This window comes from Macrobrachium rosenbergii, chromosome 18, assembly GCF_040412425.1.
Source record: "Macrobrachium rosenbergii isolate ZJJX-2024 chromosome 18, ASM4041242v1, whole genome shotgun sequence".
NCBI classification, from domain to species: Eukaryota; Metazoa; Arthropoda; class Malacostraca; order Decapoda; family Palaemonidae; genus Macrobrachium; species Macrobrachium rosenbergii.
The window spans coordinates 28,260,024-28,281,733 of record NC_089758.1 but is presented as its reverse complement, the minus strand read 5'-3'; the positions used below and the strand labels follow the sequence as shown (position 1 = coordinate 28,281,733).

Here is a 21,710-nt window from a genome sequence, read left to right as displayed (position 1 = left end):
ATAATATCATCACAATTTTTCATTTTTTTCAGACAAAAAAAAAAAAAAAAACTTCAAAGCATCATGAAACAATATAGAATACATTTGTTTCAAAGACCACTGAAATTTCTGCGCAGGGAAACATTTTTTTTTTACCATAATATTATTCTTCTCTACTTATTAATTCATTCCGTATTTGTATACGTATTTTTTTCGTTTCATAAATCCTGTACTTTTCACAGAAGTTTTCGTCTTCTATGAAAAGTTGAAGGATTATGATACGGAAAAAATACATATATCAATGCAAAATGAATTAATATGTGGACAAGAATAATATTATCGTAAAAAAATTGTAAAATCAAAATACCCTATGAACAGGCCTAAGTAATTTTGCCAGTATGACATATCACATTAGTTGCGATATTACGAATATTACAAATGCCATAATCCATTTCCTAATTATTCGACGTAAGCATATTGCACACTTCGAATTTATATATATGCCAGAGCAACTGGCAGCACTGCGAATATTATTATTAATCAACTAATACTCATATTTAGTACGGGATTTGAAACTGAAAGCGCTCTACCTGCACATATGTATGTATATATATATATATATATATATATATATATATATATATATATATATATATATATATATATATATATATGTGTGTGTGTGTGTGTATACATAGGATACACACACACACACACACATATATATATATATATATATATATATATATATATATATATATATATATATATATAATATCTGTATGTTATTAATCTAATAGTCATATTTAGTAAGGGATTATAAACTTAAATAATTACCTACGTATACAGTACAGTATATATATATATATATATATATATATATATATATATATATATATATATATATATATATATATATATATATATATATATATATTCAAACAGCATTTGAGGATACCATCGACAACATTTCCATTACCTGACACTCAAACAACATTAATGACAGTGATTACATACCTTCAAACTCCCGCAAGCCTCGCTGTCAATGAAGTTAAAGGTCGAACTAAGATGAACTTGTAATCTGCAAGTATATAATACGTTTACATTAAATGGTATTTTCTTATCTGATTTTGCTAATGAATAATAATTCCTAAAGAAGATCACTAGGGACGATTCTGTACCTATAATAATTTAATATTTCTTCGGTTAAATACTAAGAACAGGAGTTAATGGCTGAAATTTTTCCTAGAGCTGTTATGCACTCCTACACATATACTGCTGAAGAAGGTTGCTAGAGATAATTCTTTATCTATAACAGTTGATTACTTCTTTGGCTAAATGCCTAGAACAAGGAGTTAAGTCCTGAAACTAATCTGTGCGCTTTTGTGTACGACTTAAAATACAAATGTGATAGCTCATCATGCCTGGATATTATACGCATATATCCTTAACAATCACTAAAAAAAATCTCCCCATTTCAATCTTCTATGTACTTCCATTTATGTACTCCTTAACATACGAATGTAACTTCCCAATTCCTCGATATCACATGCATAAATGCCTAACAATCATTAAAACCTGTCCTCATTCTAGTCGTCTATTTATCTCCGTTTATGTACCCCTGAACATACAACTATTATAACACAAAATGCTTCGTTATTATACACACATGTACTAAATAACCACTACAACATGCCCTCATTTCAATCTTTTATTCATCTCCCAACACCCAGTGTCAAACCGTCCCCCATTACAAAGCTTTCTTAACCCGCGAATCAACACTAATTTTCGAATCCGTGACACAGATCTCATTCCGTCCGGTGGATTAGACTCTCGCCCTCGGCGACCGTCTCTTGTTTTTCTCCTCTCGTGGGGATAATGGAGGACGGACGCATCCCCTCGCTCTTCGTGTTTGTTTTGTTCGATTTTTGAAAAGGGTTATGGCTGTTTGTTTGTCTGTTTGTTTAAGAGCGGGGAAAGCTATGGCTCGGGTTTGTTTGCTTGGCCGTTAATGATGGGTAAGGGACGGTTGGTAAACTGAAGGGGCGATGGAGGCACTATAGAGGCACCATAGACGCCCCATAGAGGCACTGTACGTTTTATGGTTACGGTCGTGGACGGATAGATAGATAGGTGGATAGATAGACTATATGTTTTTTTGGGAAATAATTAATTCAAAGAATGGACGTAGGTGAGTGCAAACTTTCTATTTAGCCTTAGCTATAAAACCTACTGCCCCTCTTATCAAACATGTGTGAACAAACAGATGCGTAAAGTTATATGCGCGGTATCAGGTTATGAAAACATTGTTAAACTGGCTTACTTTTCCTTCTGCCGTAAAATTGTGATTGGGGGATATGTTCTCTCTCTCTCTCTCTAGATAGTTATGAAATATGCGAATGTTTCTCAATAAAAATTAATATATATATATATATATATATATATATATATATATATATATATATATATATATATATATATTACAGTGCGACATTTTAACGGGATGCAGTCATTAAATATTTGTAATCAAGTGAAAGTTTGTTCTGTTTAACGATGCATTAGTATTCACATTCTTTACACCAGGTGCTTAACTTTCTATTATAATTATTATTACTTTTTTTGGGGGGGAGCATGATACTGTCATCACTGTTCATCAAACTGAATTCAGTTCAGCCTTTTGTCAAACGTGTTCAAACGGCAGTTCTGTGATTTGTGGTATAATGAATTTATCGGTAGGTTTGAAGAGTAAATTCCTTTTTTTTATGTACTAGTATCAAGACCAACTACATACAAGTAAAAAATGCGCCGAAGTGTTTTGTAGAGCCGCTACAGCGTATAAACAAGGCCACCGAAAACAGATCTCTTTCTGTGGTCTCGGTATAATGCTGTATGAGCCGCGGTCCACGAAAGTTTAACCACGGTCCGGCGGTGGCCTAGCCTATATCGTTGCCCGAAGCACGGTTATGTCTAACTTTAACCTTAACTAAAATAGAAACCACTGATGTTAGAGGACTGCAATTTGGTATTTTGATGATTGGAGGGTGGAAGATCAACATACCAATTTGCAGCCCTCTAGCCGCAGCAGTTTTTAAGATCCGAGGGCGGACACGAAAAGTGCAGACGGACAAAGCCGGTACAATAGTTTTATTTTACAGAAAACTAAAAAGAACTACTACCACACTTAAGACTAAGAGTAATCCAATAAATAGTAACGAAAGAAATATACAATTAATAGAAGATGTGCACTGTCGATGTACTTTTCTGTTTTCTGTTGACAGGTTCATTCCGAGCCTCATGCTGGAGATAGAATGAGCTTGACAGGTTCATTCAGAGGCTCAGGCGGGAGACAGAATGAGATAAAGTGAGTAAATACATTTATCAAAATGTACTTACATGCAGTATGCAGAATCAAAAATAAAAAATTCACACGATTCTACAAATACACGCACATATGTATATACGTGTGTGTGTATGTATACTCGTATGTATACATATAATATATGTGTATGTATATATGTATATATATATAAATATATACATATACAAGTACACAAATACTGTATACATACCTTGTATATATATATACATCTATGTACAAGTACACAAATATATATATATATATATATATATATATATATATATATATATATATAGTATTTGTGTTATATATATATCTATATATACATATATATATATATATATATATATATATATATATATATACATATATATATATATATAAAACACACATAAACCAATGCAAACGGAAGTGACGAAAAAAAACCATAACATGGAACTAAAAAACTAGCAAAGAATCCAATGAAAATCCTGGTAACGCCAATCATTTTCGCAATTGATGAATTACGGATACATCAAAGGGGAAAAAAATCTCTCGACAGATTTCCCGGTAATTTCTTATTTGGGATGAATCAGAAAAAAAATCGTTCATTAACTGATGCAGTACCATCGTACTTATTCGTGTAGTTAATTAGCGGAGGGTTTCATGTTGCATTTCTTATTCGAACTGATATCGTGGTAGAGAGCATTAATAACTGATACTGAATATATGTGTATATGTATACATATGTGTATATATATATATATATATATATATATATATATATATATATATATATATATATATATATATATATATATATATATATATATATATATATACATATATGTACACAAAATATTTTACACACGTACACATACACATACACGCATATATATGTATACATTCCTACACTCTCACAAACGCATATATATATATATATATATATATATATATATATATATATATATATATATATATATATATATAATGCTCGTGTGTGTATACTCAATCCATGTTTTCATGGAAACGCATTTAACCAAAGTTACTTTATTCAAAAGCCAAGGTTGTACATCACGTGATACATTTTCAAGGCTGAAAGCGGATAACAGAATATAATATAACAATAATCGAATATATTTTGTCAATAACGGGATAAAGGCTGCACACACATAAGAAAATGCATCACGTGACGTGGAGCGTCGGCTTTTGAATAAATGTGATGGAATCAAACGCCGTTTCCTGAAAACCTGAATCGCGTGTATGTGTATGTGTATATAATATGTATATACATATATATATATATATATATATATATATATATATATATATATATATATATATGTAAAACTGTATCACGAAAATATGGAGCGTGATGCCACAAAGGAAAAACAAACGACGTAGTGGTGCTAGGCCTTTCCGTCATACACACACACACACATATATATATATATATATATATATATATATATATATATATATATATATATATATATATATATATACACACATACATATATATATATGTATATATATATATATATATATATATATATATGTATATATATACACACATATATATATATATGTATATATATATATATATATATATATATATATATATCGTAAGAAGCAGCGAGTCTTTCGCACTGCACCAAGACCATTTATAAAGCTATCAGAAATTCAACTTTTTTTTATAAGATTATCCTCGGTAAGCTGCTAAAGATATTTTATAGAAATTACACCTTACCTTCGTTCATACTGAAATAAAAAAAAATATTACATGTTAATGGTAGCAACCTAGTGCCTTCGCATTTCCATTTGTACAGGAATGGAACATAGAATTTAGGCCAAAGGCCAAGCAATGGTACCCATGAGGTCATTCAGTAGGTAGGTCTGAACGGTGTAACAGAAGGAAAACCAGAGGTTTGACAGCAATGCTGGAAGAAAGGTAATATGAATGGAGGTACAGTAAAAAGGAATGAACGGGGTTGAAGCTAGGGGCCTAAAGAAGGGACGCTGCAAAGAACCTTTAGTAAGGACTGCCCCCCCTGCGGAATTCCATTTGTTTACATATTCGCACGAAAACAACACCCCCATTTCCCTGGGCGAAGCGGCGCGCGGAGGGGCAGTAAATATACGCAGGACATTAATCCCTGAAGCATAATTGCCGTGACATTGGGGGATCGTTGTCATCTGATTTTATTGCGGCGCCGAATAAACATTACACCTACTCGACGGTGAAAGCAAATATGTTTGGACTAACGCGTATAATAACAGTTCATTACGCGTATGGATACACATCGATTTTAAATAATTGCGTCACAAAAGATAATTAGTTGTTTGTTGTAAAAAAAGATAAATACGCTTGTGATTATAACTATAACCATGTCCTTCTATCGTCTATAATTGCTGGGATAGTGAAAATGATTAGGACCTCTTAATTAGAGCGAATGGCAGACTAAGATTCATTTCCTCGTCTAGGGCTTTCCAAAAACGGGTCTCTACTGTAAACAATGCGTCCAAGTTTCTTAGGCGCAATCGAGTTTTCTGTCCAGCGTATAATCAAGGCCACCGAAAACAGATCTATCTTTCGGTGGTCTCGGTATAATGCTGTGTGATCCGGGGCCCATGAAACTTTAACCACGGCACAGTGGTGGCCTATCCTATATCGTTGGAGAAGCACAATTATGGCTAACTTTAACCTTAAATAATATCAAAACTACTGAGGCTACAGGGCTGCAATTTGGTATGTTGGATGATTGGAGGGTGGATGATCAACATACCAATTTGCAGCCCTCTAGCCCCAGTAGTTTTTAAGATCTGAGGGCGGACAGAAAAAAGTGCGGACACAATAATTTTCTTTTCAGAAAACTAAAAGAAAAATTATTATGCAAAATTTAAATTCACAAAATTACAGAAGGTAATCAAAGTCGGACCACTGAAAACAGAAAGTCCAGAGAAAGGAATTTTATACACCAATTAACCACAAGCCACACATTCTGTTATGTAGCTGGAGAATTTATTGATGCTCAGTAGCAATTTTAAATAACGACATTACTTGCTACGACTGTTTGCTCACAACAGTGTCATTGCCTAATGAGATCATTTACAGCAGCAAAATTTGGTAGAATGTTCTCATTAGGTAGATTTAATTCTATGCATCCACTTCATCTAATTACCCTTTATTATAGGCTAATAATGTGAATACTGACGTATCCCATTTTAGCTTTCTGAAAAGAAAACTACTGTGCCGGCTTTCTCTGTCCGTCCGCACTTATTCTGTCCGCCCTCAGATCTTAAAATCTACCAAATTGCAGCCCTCTACCCTCAGTAGTTTTTATTTTAATTAAGGTTGAAGTTAGCCAAAATCGTGCATCTGGCAACGATATAAGCCAGGCCACGCCGGGCCGTGCTTAAAGTTTCAGTGGCCGCGGTTCATACAGCATTATACCGAGACCACCGAAAGATAGATCCATTTTCGGTGGCCTTGATTATACGCTGTGCAGAAAACTCGATTGCGCCTTTTTAACTTGTTTTTTGAAAGTTTGTAAGTTTTCCGGCCAAAGTGTCTCAGTTTTTATTACTCTATAACATGTCAGAACCTCAGCTGTCTGTGTTGTCACATTTTCAGATCAAATTGCCTCAAAAGATGAGCTAATCAGAAGCTCTGCATAATATCGAAATATCTGACGCCAATCTTCTCAGAATGGGGATAAAATGGCTTGGGCCAGTTCGTCAAACTAGGGGCCGATTATTTGGAAAGCGATCTCCCAGGGATTGTGAGAGTATGCAGTCTTCTTTCGATGTTGAAAACCTGTCATTCTAAGCTATGTTTTATTATATATTAAAGTTTTTCCAAAAAATCGAAATAAAACCACTGGCAGCCTTGAGACTTATGATAAAGATGGGTGGGGTTACTTTTCCTTAACTCAGCAGATTTTACGGACTTTTATTTTAACGTAAACTTCTTTGAAATCTTTAGTTTGTTGTAAAAAATACATAATCAAAAACACACAAAGTAGCACGAGTCCCAAAGTGGAGAAAAAAAATCCTGCGATGTAACTGAACAAACACATCTGAAAAGTCAAACTACAACTTTCCACATACATTTGTACAGTTACATAACTGCGGTTTGGTTTCTTAGAAATCGTGATTCTAAACTAAGACTGTCACAGGAAACTTTCACAGGTAACGTAATAAGTCTATATTAGTTCATGTTTCTTTCGGTTTAATATTAAATAAGTAACATAGACGACGACCTCAGCAATGGATACGATTATAGAATGTGTTCAAATCGGTCTGTTTGACTTATATAACCATAATGCACGAACAAAATGCGGGTAACATTCTTCATCATTTTCAGTACAGTATTTCTCTGTGTTTCTTTATAGCCAAATTATGGTATATTCCACACAATTTTTACAGTAATTATACGAACGACCTACACTCCAACCAACATACAGAGCTTGTAAAAAGAAGAAGAAACTGAAACGAAAGTTAGGACAAAATAATTTTAAATAAGCGAACGAGATAATACTTAATGTATACTTGAGATATACAAGCATGTTATAAGGGTATATCTACATACTGTAACTTTCGTTCAATATTAAAGCCTAAAAGAGCTCTCAGGATCCTTTAGCGGCCGAGACAGCCTTCTCCGAAGCAGCAAATGTTATTGGGACACATAAACGGTAACTCCAGACGAGGATAAAAGACTGTTCTTCTTAAAGGGAGACATCGTTTTATCGGATATTTCCTCTAGCACCACTAACAATCTACTTTACCGGAAAATTCACTATGAGAGAGAGAGAGAGAGAGAGAGAGAGAGAGAGAGAGAGGAGGAGGAGGAGGAGGAGGAGGAGGAGGAGGAGGAGGAGGAGGAGGAGGAGGAGGAGGAGGAGGAGGAGGAGGAGGAGGGGAGGAGGAGGAGGAGGAGGAGGAGGGAGGAGGAGGAGGAGGAAGGGGGAGGGGAGGCGGGAGGCGGGTTTATGTGAGGCGTTTGAGAAAGAAGATGGAGGTATAGTAAGTATATGTCATGACGGGGTGGGTGGAGGATTAATATAGAGAGGGGGGGTTGAGAGGGAGGGGAGGGGGTTATAATAAATCTAGGTCATGAGAGAATGACTTTGCTTTCTTTCATGTATCCATGGTTAGTCCCTGTTGGCTGGGCAGAGTCCAAAGCTACACACCAGGCTTCTTATCCTCTTCTACATCTCAGCATATTAACGGCCTCAGCCTTTGGGGCAAGAGCCTTGCTGGCAAAAGGCCAACTAGTGTAAATCAACAAAACAGTTATAAGTTGGTTTGAGGAAGATATTGTATATATACGAGAGAGAGAGAGAGAGAGAGAGAGAGAGAGAGAGAGAGAGAGCCACAGCATATTACCAATAATATCCCCAAACCAACTTAAAATGACCTCATTAACAAATCACAAATATTCGTAACCGTCTCAGAAAGAGCCAATGCACGTGAGACTCTCTGCCGTGTCAGACATACACATTTCACGCTGGAATAACGACAGCATACAATCACATGGAAGCGAAATTGCACATTCGGTCATCGTCGTGATTGCAATAACGGCACAAATACAATTTTCTGGAACGCGTGTAATGGCTAGGATTTATTTGCCTGGAAGACACAAGAACACCTTTGATAGATGAGTCGTTTTAACAAAGTTATCAATAAGCTTATTCATTCCTATTTATTTATTAATTTGTTGATTTGCTTTCTCCCTTTCTAATTACTGATCTATTCTTTCCGTGTCTCCTATTTCCTTCTGTTATTTCTTTCAAATGATTGCCAGATTCTTTGGAAGCTTGAATTTCAAGTCAATGGTCCCTTTGGGCTTGTTCCGTATGAATAAGGTTCATCCCCTGAATAATAATAATAATAATAATAATAATAATAATAATAATAATAATAATAATAATAATAATAATAATAATAATAATAATAATAATAAATTCCTATTTATTGCTAAACACTTTTTGATTTCTTGTTGCGTTCATAAGCACTACTCGCTTTTCTTTCAAGAATTGTTTAAATAGCAACTAAACTATTTCTGGAATAAATTTATTTTTATTTCGATTAATCAGTGTCCTCATAACATCTTTACTAAGAAAACATTTTTATAACAGCATCAATAATGGTTATTTTCCTTTTCAATACCTAATTTTAGATATCTAGCTGAATATACTCTTACCATTTAATATTATCAATTCAGAACTGGCATTACCTACTTTTGAACGCATCCAAAGACAAGGAATACTCACTGCATTATAAATTCATCATAATGAACAAGATTATAAAACGCATTAAAATCATTCCATATTCTGTCGATTTCCTGAATACTTTATTTTGGTGCATTGACGCTGGGCAGTGATACTCTGGATTAAGATTAAATCAAATTACCGTAGTATATCTATTGATCATAAACGCATATGATCCATTATAGCCTAACGATTTCATTCATCAAGTATGTTAATTGCGCACAAGTAAAAAATGAAACAGATTCATCTTTTTATTCGCCGATGAATCAATGCACTTTTGATACATATTTCGTTGTGGATTAGTTTTTGTTGTCATTTTTCCTCTCAAGTATTGAAATGGATTGTTAATTATGAAATCATCTCTTCATTTGTATACGTTTTCCATTCACTTCAAATAAAGTTCGTGGTCCACGTTATTATTAAAGGTATCTAAATTTTGTTCAAAGATCACCAGGCAAGGTCGCGGTTATTGGCCCAATAATAATAATAATAATAATAATAATAATAATAATAATAATAATAATAATAATAATAATAATAATAATAATAAAGGTGAAAAAATCCACAGCTGTGTAAATCTCAATCTGATTGAATAAAATCTGATTGAAGAAGAAGAAGAAGAAGAAGAAGAAGAAGAAGAAGAAGAAGAAGAAGAAGAAGAAGAAGGGTATGGGACATGCCAGTGGAAATTGTACCCACAATCATAGGACCACTAGGCACGATCCCGAGATCCCTGAAAAGGAATCTGGAAAAACTAGATGCCGAAGCAGCTCCGGGACTCATGCAGAAGAGTGTGCTACTAGAAGCAGCACACAGTGAGAAAAGCGATGGACTCCTAAGGAGGCAGGATGCAACCCGGAACCCCCCCCCCCACAACTATAAAAAACCACCCAGTCGAACAGGATGACTGCGATAGAATAAAAAAAATAATAACAATGTTTACTTACCTTTAGGAATATTTGCTTCCTCTTCACCCTTTCTAAATGAGATAAATTAGTGATTTCACTCCAAACAGCGAATAAAGAATCGCTGCTACACGGGTCTGCTGTTCTACACGACCGAGCTGAAACACAAGATAAGATATCTCAGGAAGAGTCGTGTCTTCTCTAACGGTCTATTGGTTCTTCGTCATAGTTTTATGACAGCATCCTAGGCGGGGAGGGGGTTAACGTGTAGCGTGGTTTCTCCATGATGTTGGAGGAAGTGTGTGTACAGTAGTTTTAAATAAGAAAATAGTGGGACTTTTTTTAAACTGAGGAGTTGAATTGATTTCAATACAGAATTTAGGTCAAAGGACAAGCACTAAGACCTATGAGGGCATTCAGCTCTGGAAAGGAAATTGGAAGTAGGTAGGTTTGAAAGGTGTAACAAGAGGTAAACCTCGCAGTTTCACTATGATATAATTGTTAGGAGAGGGTGGATAGCAAGATCGAAGAAAGGTAATATGAATGGAGGTACAGTAAAAGGAATGAAAGGGGTTGCAGCTAGGGGCCGAAGGCACGCTGCAAAGAACCTTTAGTCATGCCTACAGTGCACCGCATGAGGTGCACTGAAGGCAATACCCATCCCCCCTACAGGGGATACTGGAGGAAGTGTGTATGCAGTAGTCTTAAATAAGAAATAATGAGTCTTTTATTATTAAGACTACGGAGGCCTTTAGTCAAGAATTAAAGAAAGAAAGACTAAACCAATAAAAAAATAAGTCTAAAGACTTGTTGCGTAAATTGCACTGTAGTTTTAAATAATATAAAATAATGAGTCTTTTTTTTTAAGACTAAGGAAGCCTTTAATTAAGAGATGGAGAAAGAATGATTAAAACAATAAAATAATAAATCCAAGACATGGTGCGTAGTTTGTGCAGTAGCTTTAAATAATAAAATAATGAGTCTTTTTTTTTATTAAGACTACGGAAGACTTTAGTCAAGAGTTGAAGCAAGAAAGGCTAATGCCATAAAAGAATGAATCTAAGAACTTTATACATGTTACGTAATTTGCTTTTTTACCTACAATTTACTATTAATGTCAAGACATGACCTTTTGTAATGTGCAACAATCACTCGTTTTAACAGCCTTTGCTTCATTATTATTATTATTGTTATTATTATTGTTATTATTATTATTATTATTATTATTATTTTGGAATGAGACCCCCTTTAAGCAAACTTCGTTAAAAAGAATGGCAGCCTGCATGCCATATTATTATTATTATTATTATTATTATTATTATTATTATTATTATTATTATTATTATGTGACTTCCAGTATCAGTATCATAGCTGAATACTGATACATCCACAGACTGATATCGAAACTCAAGATCTAATTATATAGAAATAATAAAAATAAAAGTTATTTTCTAAAGGATTTTGTTATATCTATTAATTTACTTAATTAAATCTTTTATAAAAAGGAAAGCAATTCCAAACATTACATATATATATATATATATATATATATATATATATATATATATATATATATATATATATATATAATGTATATATAAGATAATAACACATAATCATCACCAAGTAAATAATTTCCATTAGTTAAAATATGAAAGATAGCAACTTCAACCCATCCAGACCTAATTACGGTATGAGTTCCCTCCACACAAAATACTAAAATACCACGAGGTCACGTCACAACTATTCAAACGCAATCTCTGCAATTGCAAAATGGCCTCGTACGAGAGAACAATTGCAAGATGACCTCGTACGAGAGAACAATTGCAAAATGACCTTGCAAACCCAGCTTATTCCAGCTTCGTGTACAAATCATTTTCAATGCTTTGTTAAGGTTACGAAACAGACTTCTGAGGAGAGGTGAATTTGCCAAGGAACGCGGGGATTTCGTATTTACCCGAATATTGCGTATTGCGTGGAAGTGGTCGTCCTAAGCAAGATGTGCGTCTTGTAAGGGATGTGGGATGTTGCCACATCAAAGCCAGGCTTGATGTGCAGTAAAACCGGGGAATAGTGACCTTTGCGAGGTACGTCTGATATATGTGTGTGTGTGTGTGTGATAGTAATGGATGTCCTTGGAATTCTACACGGGACGGTATCATATTATTTAATATTTTTGAGGCAAGGGTTAGGCATATGTAATGTGAAACTAAAATTTAATTTTCAGGTAAGAGCATTGAGTAAAGGTCTTTTATGCAGTTAATTCTACTGTAAAACCAAAAACATTTTTTTTTAGTTCTTATGACACCTTGTTGAAGCTTTAACCTTTCCTCTTTCTTCTCACTATATTTCTTTAAAATGATCACACCTCCATCTCCATTTGATGGTTAGAACATGATACATTTCCTTCGCATTTAATATGAAACATAATTTTCTGAAAGTCCAGAGCGAGAAAATAAATTGTTAACATAAGAAGCAAAATTAAGCACAATTCTAACCCTTATACCAATACTGCCTTTAACGGATGTACTGAAAAATAAAGAAAATTCAAAACTAGCTTAAGAAAGAGAGATCGTATCTGTTGTACACTTCGGTTACAAAGAGGACAACTGGGAAAGGAATTGGCTATATATCATGAAGGTTATAATTTAAGTGTTCTAGTTTAGATGTGTATTTAGATTCTAAAGACTTATATGTCCATTTTGATGTACTCTGGTTGCACCATATTCAGGAGCTTGTAATTTTAATAACTGTATTATGTTGTGGTCAATAAACTTCTATCTATCTATCTATCTATCTATCTATCTATCTATGTGTAAGTGTTTAAGTTTTACCATTTGAACCTCAACTCATACAAAAACATACTAAATATTAAGTCGATTACTTTCCATTCGCGTGAGTAACAATATCATTCGCTGCGATGAAAATAGGAGTAAGTGAATCAACAAAAAATAAATATGTAAAAAAACACACACACACATTTTGTGTGTAAAAGACTAACTTCACTTACAGACAGCAACTTCATTACGGGCTCAGATACTCCGAGGATGGCAATTCTGAAGTAATAATGTTCTTTCTGGACCCGACTGGCACTTTGAATTTTGGCGCGAAAGTTTTTAATTTTTTTTTTTTTTTAGATCTGGCGCGAGAGAGAGCAGACAATGGGCGTGCCATAGGAAATGCGGTGGGCGTGAAAGCCCTTTAGAACTGTATTGGCAGGAACTCGAAAGGCAAGATAAGGCAACAGTCGACGAAAACGCAGAGGAAATGAGATGCAGGAAAACTTCGAGCCCTCAAAAAAAAAAAAAAAAAAAAACTGATAACGCAAGAAGGAGAGAACGGAGAGTACGAAATCTCACGAAAGAAAATTCACCTCTTGAAAATAAGACGAAGAAGAACTAAACGATGAAAGCTGAAGGATATGAATAAAGGAATCTTTTAAGATTAATGAAGGCTGAGGGAGAGGGAGTCAGTGCAGATGTATCTCATTCTTGAAGTGTGTAACAACTCAGTACAGCACAGGAAACATTTCAACCCACGTCAGGTGAAAAGCAATTCGTTTTCAATTTTCTTGTTCTTATAATAATAATAATAATAATAATAATAATAATAATAATAATAATAATAATCATATTATTATTATTATTATTATTATTATTATTATTATTATTATTATTAGTGTACAGCAACTCAATGTACAGAGAACATTTCAACCCACGTCTGAGGAAAAAGAATTTTTCAATTTCTTGTTCTTAAAATATAATAATAATAATAATAATAATAATAATAATAATAATAATAATAATAATAATAATAATAATAATAATAATAATAATAATAATAATATAATAATAATAATAATAATAATAATAATAATATTATTATTATTATTATTATTATTATTATTATTATTATTATTATTATCATCATTATTATACAGAAGATGAACCCTATTCGTATGGATTAGGTCAACAAAGGCCACTGACTTAAGACAAAAAAAAAATTAATTCTGAACCATTATTTTTATACAATTTAATAAACAATTATCCCTTCTACAAGACGATAATCATTACATAACATTCATACAGGAAGTTAGTGATATCACAATTACCACAGAAATCAAACCCCTGTAAAGAGCTATTTAATTAAAAATAAGAAAATTTCACAGGCACCAGTAATATTTCACAATAAGCTGTAGGTCCCGTTGCTAGGTAACTAGCTGGTTCTTAGCCACGTAAAATAAATCTAAAATCCTTCGGGCCAGCCCTCTCTAGGAGAGCTGTTAATCAGCTCAGTGGTCTGGTTAAACTAAGATATACTTAACTCAAAGCTACCAAAGAACGTGATGGTCATTAGAAAGAAGTAACAGAAGGTCATCGGAAATTCAGAAAGAAGGGATCACATATTAAAAAAAGAAAAAATAAATTAACAAATTAATAAATAAACAGATAAAAATGTAAGTAAATGATTGGAATAGCATCGAAACCTATGAATCAAGCTTCCAAAGAATATGGTGTTCATTAGCAAGATGTAGCAGAAGGTAATAGGAAATACAGTAAGAATATAGGTCACTTATTAGATGAAAAAAATTACCACTAATAGATAAAAATGTAAACAAATTATCAAAATTTGTAAAAGAATCCTTTTAACAGTCTAGAGAGCCTTCGCTGTCCAGACCATGCTACGAATTAGCTCATTATTATTTTTTTTTAGTTTTCTGTAAAAGAAAACTATTGTGCCGGCTTTGTTCGTCTGTCCGCCCTCATGTCTTAAAAACTACTGAGGCTAGAGGGCTACAAATTGGTATGCTGATCATCCACCCTCCAATCATCACACATACCAAATTGCAGCCCTCTAGCCTCAGTAGTTTTTATTTGATTTAAGGTTAAAGTTAGCCATAATCGTGCGTCTGGCAACGCTGTAGACTGGCCACCACCAGGCCGTGGTAAAAGTTTCATGGGCCGCGGCTCATACAGCATTATACTGAGAACACCCAAAGATAGATCTACCTTCCGTGACCTTGATTACACGCTGTACAGGAAACTCGACTGCGCCGAAGAAACTTCAGCGTATTTTTTACTCTTTTTTTTTTTCTCGTCCCTCTGATCTAAAAACTGATTTATGGCAACACTTCACAATCTTTTTTTATGCTCCTTCATCATTGGAAAAAAAAAGCGACAATTTTAACGTCCACACCGGCGGAAAACAATGCTGATAAATAACGGCTTATTTTTGGGGTGCGTTCACACACGCACACACACATACACACCTGGCCAGCGTTATTTACAAAAACAACGGCAAAAAGTGCCGAAACCTTAATTCGCTTGTTTATTGACTCAAATGAGAGAAAAGCCGGTTAACTTAAAAGTCTTGTCATAAAAATAGATCGCGGGACATTGTAGGATTTAGTTTTTTTTTTTTTTTTTTTTTGTTTCATTCAGTTGTCAAATTTATAAAATGCGCTGAGCTGAAACAATGCTGTACTTTACTGCTTGGGGAATAGGAAATTTTATAACACTTCTTGAGTTGTATGGAATGTGTATATATGTACTGTATGTGTATATACATATGTATATATACTATATATATATATTATATATATATATACGTTGAGAACGATACGGTGACGAGGCATATTGATTTGATTTAAATGGGAGTTCTGGTAGGCATTAATGCAGCCATCACTTTTTTTTACTGACTACAGAAATATATATAAAAAAAATTACTCAAACGTAAAACGGGTCTTCTACTTTATTCACCTCCATTAGCGTAAACATACGCGATAGACGTTCAGATTAAAAAAAAATAACGAAAGGAAGAATCTGACGTAAATACTATTCCACGAAAAAGCTTCTAATATTCCTCAAATTTACAATAAAGTAAAAATACCCAGTAAACAGGTAAATACCAAGGCAACAACAAAGCACTTTGTATTAAAAAAAAAAATACTGAAATGATCTGTCACAGAGAATTATTTCAACAAAATTTATTTCGTGAAATCAGGACAGTATTCGTGCCTAAATTCTTTTCCAGGACAGCGTTCGTGACTAGATTCTTTTCCGGGACATTGTTCGTGCCTAGATCCTTTTCCAGGACGGCGTTCGTGCCAAAATTACTTTCCAGGACAGCGTTCGTGCCTAGATTACTTTCCAGGACAGTGTTCGTGCCTAGATTCTCTTCAAGGGAAACTTGAATGTACGAAGGGAACGGCTTAAGAGGGGAAATTATAATTTCAGGTGAAAATGTACGAATATGTGAAGTGACCCAGTTCCGTGATAAAATGGGTAGCTTTAAGATTAAACAATATTTGAATGTAAAAAAAAAAAAGGAATTAAGTACACTTCAAGAATATTAACACAATATTGGGTGGTTATTGATCTGATAAATAATTTGAGGCAAACGAAGTTTGTTACCCACACATCAAATATATATATATATATATATATATATATATATATATATATATATATATATACAGTATATGTATATTAATCAGTGAGTATATGTCAGAGCAAGCTGCGCGTTGGATATATATACGTACGTAATACCTATTGCGTCGCTATTTCATATCATCTAACACAATAAAAATAACACCGAGGAATCACTTAAATATATGTATATATATATATATATATGTGTGTGTGTGTGTGTGTGTGTGTGTGTGTGTGTGTGTACAATGGGTCCTCGAAAATATAAAATTTTTGCACGCTCACTAAAATATCTACTACAATATTCACCCAGTAGTTTTCGTTCAGCAAACAAGGATTTACTCTTTGATTGCATCAGTGAAAATGCGATTATCTCATTAAAATGTCATTATTTATCAATGATAGTACCCTACGAAAGAATGGCAAAAAAAATAATAATAAAAATCATTTCAAGGAAGACGCACGAACCATTTTGAAAAATTAGCTTTTTAATCGCTGAGAAGAGTTGAGGATAAACTGAAGTCTAAATCCAAAACGAAAGCATTGTTACTGGCACCTAATATCTAATACTGTATAGGCCTATACGGAATTACATGAAGAGAGTAATCAATACATATTACACAGCGCCTGTCGAAAACACACTAGAAAAAAACCGGTTTCCGTAACCGCTTCTTACTTTTAAAGGGAAAAGTTGACTGACTCGGAGTTGATATCACCAAGAGTTAAGAAAGTGATGAGCTCTCAGGCTCCCTACCGAGTGTGTGAACCCAGACCGGTCCTGCACATAGCACCACTGTACGGGAGTGGCGAAAATCCTAAGCAACACATTACTATTTTTCCTCTAACCTTATTTTTTAAAGAATATATTATCGTATTAAGGGTAAATTAATCACCATTGCACAATATATTTCGAAATATTATTGTTCTGAGGCCTGATGTAGCTAAAGTTAAGAATTTTGCATCCTAATCTATACAAATCTCAAATATTGGAAAACCAAATATAGATTTTTAATTAATGGTGAGCAAGTAATGGCATCACTGTGAACGTGGTATCACATTCTTTTAACAAAATGCATTCTGTTTAGCTCGTTTAGTTACTTTAGTATTTCTGCAAGCCTTGTTTAGAGAGTTAAAAAAAACGTAAAGCAAAATACGATTTGTTTCCCGCCATGCAAAGCGTCTTGTAAACAAATTGACGACAGGGAAGGCTAGCAAAGTCATTTCTTTCTGTTCAAAGGCTTCAGAACTATAATTAACAGAACTATTAAATAGGGACTACCATAAGAAAGCGATTTTGAAACATTTGCAATAAAATTGTCCCTATGAGGAGAAAACAATAATAATACCTATCGGAGTCAACAAGCATAGGCCTAGAGTTGGGTTCGCCAAGACTTTCTTCCTTGCTTTTACCACTTTTAATGGCATGGTGATTCGGTAACTTTAACCATAGAGAAAATACGCTTACATATTCGAAGTTAACTTTAGATAAGGTTAAAATGATATAGCATCTCACCAGACGAGTGGTTTGAGGATATAGGCCTAGCCTAGGCTACCAAGGCTTCACTTTCTTCCTATCACCAATCTTACGAGACAACGTTTCAGGAATACAAATTAAGCACGAATTTATTACAAATATGGGAACAACATCACTGGATTACTTGGAATCGTGAGTTATTTTTCACAGTTTGTTTACGTCGTCCTGAAATTATCGTACCAAGAATGGCGTTTCGGAATGTAGTTGAGACGTCGTTTGATAAGTATTTTGGTCAACGAACACGATAGTTGTCTTTACCTGTCTAGAACTGAGCATTTGATGGTATATGCAGTATCCTACAGGCCTACCTAATGGAAAAAATATCCTTAATGACTGGCAAGATGCAGCAAGTGTCCTTATGCTTATGAGTAATATGTCAAAAAGGAGAAACCTGTTGACCACACCAGTAACCTGTAGGCCTGGCCCACTTCCTACTACGCATTGCTAAAAACGACCAAGATCCTCGTTACTTCCTATTATTTGGCTTATTTCAGATTAATGACGATCAGATTTCGAAACTGAAATCGCCACCGTACATATGTGCCACAGTAATGTGCCGAAAATATAAGACGTGCTAGCAGAGAACGCTTCTCTACTGCTAGGCAGACATGTCAACCGACCAAGCATAGATTATTTATTTATAGATAAATGACGCTCAGCGTGCTTTGCTCACCTGTGACACGTCACTCCACTTTCTCTTGGAGTATCCCTGTGTCCATTCCTGGTATTGTGAGATGCGCAAAAACGAACATTTACGTAGATACTGAAGGGAAAATAAGCGAAGGATGCACTGACCACCAAATCAACCGGCTTGGTGGCTGTCAGCAGCGCCGCCCTGGCCCCTGGCGGCGGCGCACCAAACTACATCAGTTACCGTTTTGCCAGTGGTATTTCGTGACGTGTTCTCTCGTTGATGGAAGCAGTTTTTAACGGAAAACTCTCACCCCTAAGGCTAATGTTTCGGTAAGCGGCATTGCTTAGCATCAGCAGAGTAGCCGTAAATAGGTAATATTAACATGTTTCACAGGGTTGAATTATATTGTTACGGTCCGGCAACATCAACAGGGTCCTGGTCGTTTCGGCCGTAAGGCATTTAGGCCCTAACATCCAAAACAACGTAACATGTCATGTTTCTGGTATTTACCGTTATGTTTATGGTATTTACCGTCCTTATTTTATTACGTTTTACGTACATTCCCAAAGGGCCGGTACTAAACGCTGCGGCCATCATGCACGTAAACGTGCTGACGGCCTAAATGACTTACGGTACGGCCGAAACGACCCGAACTCGATCAACCGATCGAGGACGTGGTTTGGTTAAATCCATCCTGACGGTGGACTTTGTGATCGAGAGCTACATCAATCGGCTAGCTGTTGCACAAACCATCCGCAAACAAAATACCTATACCTAGAGAGAGAGAGAGAGAGAAAGAGAGAGAGAGAGAGAGAGAAAGAGATTTTTGGTTTTGTTCCGAGTTGTGCTTCTACTCTAGATCGAGTATAGGTAAACAGTAACCTATAGGTTAAGTTAAGTATACCTTAGTTTAACCAGACCACTGAGCTGATAAACAGCTCTCCTAGAGACGGCTGGCCCGAAGGATTAGATTTATTGTACGTGGCTAAGAACCAATTGGTTACCTAGCAACGGGACCTACAGCTCGTAGCGTTGCTTGTTATGTTAGGCTACTGTGATGCATAAGGACACCTGCTGTGTCTTGTCATTCATTAAGGATGCTGTGCAGTAGGCAGTCCAGGCCTGTAGATAAAGCGTATACCATCAGTTTTTCAGTTTTGGACGTAACGGCCACGTTGGATATATCGAACAAAATGCATTTTATCAAATATCTCTCAACGAAATTTCAAAACTTCACACATTGTGAAAGTATTTCAGGACAACGTAAAAAAACGCGAAAACAACTAATGATTTTCGAGTCACAGTAAAATTGGTTGCATTTTTTTGTACGTGTAACAAATCCTGATTTAATTTCCTTTCGTCAAATGATATTTCTTATAGATTGGTGATAGGCCTAGCAAGAAAAATGAAGATGGGTAGCCTAGGCAAGACGCACTACTCATTTGGCAAGATGCTACGTCATTTAACCTTTATTCTAAGATCAATTAAATTCCGAATATATGAAATAATTAAAATGTGGTAAAAGTTACGTAATCATCTTGCCATTAAGAACGGTACTGGCAAGGAAAAGAATCTTAACAAAGCCAATGCTAGGCCTATGCCCGTTAATTCGGCAGGTATTTTGATTGTTTTTCCTTTTATAAGAAAAGTTTTATTCCAAATAAGTCAGAATAACTTTCTTATGGTAGCACTGTATTATGGTAGCCCTTTAGTGTCGTTCCTGAGCCTTAGACTAAAAAGAAATGGCTCTGCCATTTTTTCCCGTCGTCGGTTCACGAGATGTTGACCATAGCGAGAAAAAAAAAAGTGAGGTTATTTTTCGGAAGACTCCAGCCACCTACCACATTATAATTCATATTTTTCTTGGGTAAAACACATCAAAACAAAAAATTTCTTCTCAATACATAGCTTGCGCAAATGCTTAATAACAGAGAAAATAAATCAAATTACGACTTATAAGGTAAGACAATTCGGCCCCCGCCCCCCTCCATAGATAGTACGGCAAATTTGTAACCAGTAGATAGTACGGCAAATTTGTAACCAGTAAACACCCCTAGGTTACGTTAGGTTGGTAGTTTTAGGTTCTTTTAGGGCCCTATCATATCCTAACCATTTTTGCATGGAAAACCCAAAATGGTTTCCCTTGCAAAAATGGCTGGCTGAAGTTTCCTGGCTGGAGCCTTCCGAAAAATTACCAAAAATTGTACTCATCCTTTGACATACTAAAAGTATATAGCTATTTTGCATCAAGTGTTTATTCAATATGAATTTCCGGAATAACTAAATCACTACAATGTCATTCATAAGAAGTCGAATTCATATTACGTAAAAAAAAAAGTTTTACATTAATGCCAACTGTAGTCTTGCAACTCTTGGTGTGTTTTCATAGACCTATGTTTACAAATGTCACTTGGAAAATGTATTAATAGTAAAAGATAATTGTACCTTTGGAAGAACAAGGGTACATCTTTACTTCAGTGTCATATTGCTGTATTATGAGAGTAGAACGAAAAATCTAGCTAAAATAGGAAAATGCGCGGAATTCGTGAAGCATATCGGCAGCAATGGTTGCTGTGAGTTGGCTTCGGTGTACTTAGTAGGAAGTTGCCAGGTGGGGTACT

The 21,710-nt window shown here is 34.8% G+C and overlaps 1 long non-coding RNA gene across 1 annotated transcript; it reads right to left on the bottom strand.

The window, feature by feature from the left end:
* Positions 1-995: 995 nt before the first annotated feature.
* On the bottom strand, positions 996-19,301 carry LOC136847984 (uncharacterized). The gene is made up of 3 exons (XR_010855894.1): positions 19,129-19,301; positions 10,536-10,651; positions 996-1,060 (listed from the first exon to the last, which is right to left on the bottom strand). It is a non-coding gene; the product is annotated as an uncharacterized lncRNA (long non-coding RNA).
* Between the last annotated feature and the right edge of the window lie 2,409 nt (positions 19,302-21,710).